Here is a 4,694-nt window from a genome sequence, read left to right on the forward strand (position 1 = left end):
TATTTATTTATTTATTTATTATTTTTATTAGATATTTTCTTTATATACATTTCAAATGCTATTCCAAAAGTTCCCTATACCCTCCCACCACCCTGCTTCCTTACCCACCCACTCCTGCTTCTTGGCCCTGGCATTCTGCTGTACTGGGGCATATAAAGTTTGCAATACCAAGGGGCCTCTTCCCAGTGATGGCCGACTAGGCCATCTTCTGCTACATATGCAGCTAGAGACAGGAGCTCTGAGGGTACTGGTTAGTTCATATTGTTATTCCACCTATAGGGTTGCAGACCCCTTCAGCTCCTTGGGTGCTCTCTCTAGCTTCTCCATTGGGGGCCCTGTGTTCCATCTTATAGATGACTGTGAGCATCCACTGTTGTATTTGCCAGGCACTGGCATAGCCTCATATGAGACAGCTATACCAGGGTCCCTTCATCAAAATCTTGTTGGCATATGCAATAGTATCTGGGTTTGGTGACTGATTATGGGATGGATCCCGGGGTGGGGTAGTCTCTGGATAGTCCATCCTTTTATCTTAGCTCCAAACTTTGTCTCTGTAACTCCTTTCATGGGTATTTTGTTCCCTATTCTAAGGAGGAACGAAGTATCCACCCATTGGTCTTGATTTTCTTGTGTTTTGCAAATTGTATCTTGGGTGTTCTATGCTTCTGGGCTAATATCCACTTATCAGTGAGTGCATATCACAAGAACCTTGAGATTCCACCTCACACCAGCCAGAATGGCTAAGATCAAAAATTCAGGTGACAGCAGATGCTGGCGAGGATGTGGAGAAAGAGGAACACTCCTCCATTGTTGGTGGGATTGCAAGCTTGTACAACCACTCTGAAAGTCAGTCTGGAGGTTCCTCAGAAAATTGCACATAATACTACCAGANGATCCAGCAATACCTCTCCTGGGNATATANCCAGAAGANGTNCCAACNGGTAAGNAGGACACATGNTCCACTATGTTCATAGCAGCCTNATTTATAATAGCCAGAAGCTGGAAAGAACCCAGATGCCCCTCAACAGAGGAATGGATACAGAAACTGTGGTACATTTACACAATGGAGTACTACTCAGCTATTAAAAACAATGAATTTATGAAATTCTGGACAAATGGATGGACCTGGAGGCAACTGAGTTTTACAGCTCTCTGTTACATGTTGTAAGTCACTGGAAAGACCATTAAAATGAGGTGAAAAGGGACAGACATATTAACACAAATGAAACTGTGCAAATATTTGAATATACCATTAGAAAATAATCACTAAATGTATATTATTATATTCATCAAAATTTCTACAGGTACATGTAAGGAGAGAATCCTTAATCAGAAGCCCACAGTAAAAGCAAAAACCACTTTCTTTTTTATTATGGAGCCATTAAAAAAAAAAAGCACAGACTTAAATTACTCCAAATGCCTTGTACCAACAACTGAACAGTATGATGAAGGTTTTTATACTATCAAGAGAAGCTCGTAGATCAAGGCACTTCTCAAACATATTGCTATAAAATTAGGTAGCTTGGTTATGGCTAAGCAGGGAACTTCTGATATCGCCCTTAGACAGTAGCTGTCAGAATTCATAGCACTTTGGTTGGTTAGAGGAACTAGGAGTCAGTTCATATCTTCCAAAGGATTTACCTAATGTTCACAAGATGTTAGGTCACTTGCAGAGGAGGCCGATAACTGGTTGTCAAAAGGACTAAGGAGGCCCATGGATATTGTGTCTCTGGGCTTACAAAATTCCAACCTCTTCATGCCTTTAAAGTGCTAGTCAGTTCATCAACTTTGTAAAAGATTCAGGTCATGGTGCTTCAGAAACTTTATTCACATCGCCATTCTGTCCTTAGAGGCACTGGGTCATCAATTGATGGGAATCCTTTGTACCTGCTTTGGGGTTTAGAATAGTGAACGTTTTTACCTCTTTCCCTTTTCCTTAATTTGCTTCCCATTCTGACCTAGGAATATCTCAGGGCCAGCAAGCCTATATATATGCTTTCATTGAATTTAAAACTCAACTGGTCAAGAAAATTAAAGAAAAAAGTAGTCCTGAATTTGTGAAATTCCAATGAGTGTATCATATTTGAATTAACTGGTGACTTTTCTGTATCACAACTACCTATTCATAAGCAAGTCACTTTTATTTTTAGTTAAGTCTTTCATCACCAGCAGTTGGTTGGTTGGATGGTAATCTGCTCTGTAGTATTGTGATTTATTTCTTGACTTCCTCATTGTTCCTTTATATTTTTATTGCCATAAATAAAATATATTTAAACTCTTTATATTTTTCAGGTTATATAGGATAGCATTAGTTGCTTTTTAAAACCATTTGTCCTTTGGCCTCAATGCTGAACTCCTGAATTCCAAAGGAAAGACAATTAGCGATAACTGTATCAAATATAAATAATGGGAATTATTTCTTCCCTTCTGTATTGTTTCTCTAAAAAACTGGGTTGATAGAATTATATATGTATATGTATATATATATATACATACATACATAATTGTTACTATATTAAAATTAATATTTTAAATGGAATTTATTAAGTAGCTTACAGGCTGTGGTCTGGTTAGTCCAAAAATGTCTTACCCCAGTTAGAGGGCTAAGAATCCAAAATTGTTCTTAAGTTCATGAGGTTGGATAGGTCAACTGCTTCTTAGTATATGTTGAAATCCCAGTGATATAGGATCTATCACCAGCAAAGAAACATCTCAGCACTAGGAGAGATGAACTTACCAATAAGAGTGAACAGAGCAGGCAAAAGCAAAAGCATCATTCTTCCTTGTTTATTTTGTGTTTTGTTTTTATGTGTGCTGCTTCCAGGAATTGTGGCCCAGATTTAGGGTGACTCTTCTGACCTTAACTGATCTAATCAAGATCAAAACATCTAATCCTCACAGATTCTGTGGCCCAGGTGTTTAGGTTTCAATTGATTTCAGATGGGGTCAAATTGACAACTAAAGTTAACTCTCTCTCTCTCTCTCTCTCTCTCTCTCTCTCTCTCTCTTTCCTCTCTCTCTACATATATATGATAGATATAGATGATATATATATATATATTTATATGGCATATGATTAAGATATGCAGTATATGGTATAGGATATATAATACATGATATATAATTGATATATGAGAAATGATACATGACACATGATATATGATATGATATATGATATATAGGTTATATATAGAAAGAGCCTGTGATATATATATATATCTCACACACATATATAATATATATATTATATATATAACATATATATGATCTATCATAGCCTTTATTGACAGCAGAATTTTCAGATATTATACCCAATCAGTCACTAGTACAGATATAATACCCAGTCAGAGTTCATTTTTCTTTTTCTTGTTTTTTGTTTTTTGGTTCCCATTCCTTGTATATATAGTGCTGTATAATAAAGAACGGCCATGCAGGATATCAAACGTGTTTCATGTACCTGTGAAGGTGATCCTATACTTCTTCTGCTGACTTAATCATGTTAAAGCATGCTAATATTGTACCGCTCTTGTACGCATGAGCTAAATCACTTTTAGTTGCCGTGTATTGCATTTGCGTGTATTCTGTGCTCTATTGGCAATGTTTTAAGATACTATACCTCTCTTTGCAAATGAGAGTGCTAAGTAACTTTATTCTTCTTATTTTCATCATACCTTGTTTTTTAAACATTTTTTAATTATGTATGTGTATGTGTGTGGGTGGGGGGTGCGTGTGAGTACAGCATCTGCAGAGGCCAGAAGAGGATGTTGGGTGGATCACTTGGAGCTGGCATTACATGCTCTTAAGCACTGAGCCATCCCTGCAGTCCCTTTCGCTCTAAAATGTATTAGTATTGTTCTTGTTCTCGTTGTTGTCCCAGGGATTAAATCCACAGGATGAGGTGTGCAGTGAAACTGCTTTCACGCATCAGGCCATCTCACTGTCCACAGTAAGTAATGCTGGTAGCAGATTGATGCAGATAACGTCCTACTCTTGCTGCTTCAACTCACAATAGTATTTACTATAGTGCAGTATTTACTAGAAACTGCTCTCCAAATTTAGAATTTTGATATTTTCCAAGACTGGCTTTAAGGTGTTACAATCACCCATCACAGTGGTAGGTAGTGGCATTAAGCTGCCATTCTGTCCGTTGTATGATCACTGGAGTGAACTAGGGAAGCCACATGATGCTTTGAAACTGATACTCAGGAGATGTGAGGAATTGTCTACTTAAGACACTTTCAATTTACAAGGGGTTTATCAGGATATAGCTGCACCACAATTCACAGAGCATGTGTGCTTACCCTTTCATCCTTGATGATATGACATTTGTGAGCAGCATCGTGAGGGACAAGGCTGTGCGTGTTTGTGTGTGTGTGTGTGTGTGTATGTGTGTTTTAGTCTGCCAATTTATATCTATTGCAAGCTCGGGGAAAGTTTTACACCTCTTATTTCTCCAATATCCAATATTCTATCTCTCTATCAGTGTCTTTAAGGAATTTTTTTAAGTAGTCACTTTACATCCCTCTCACTGTCCCTCCCCCATGGTTGCTCCCTCCTCCTTCCCCCTCCCCCTCCCCTTCTCCTCTGAAAGGGTGTGCCCCCACCTCACCCCCAGTATCTGCCTAACCTAGCACATCAAGTCTCTGCTAGGCCAGGTGTGTCCTCTCCCACTGAAGCCAGACAAGGCAGACCAG

This window comes from Mus caroli, chromosome 12, assembly GCF_900094665.2.
Source record: "Mus caroli chromosome 12, CAROLI_EIJ_v1.1, whole genome shotgun sequence".
Lineage (NCBI taxonomy): Eukaryota > Metazoa > Chordata > Mammalia > Rodentia > Muridae > Mus > Mus caroli.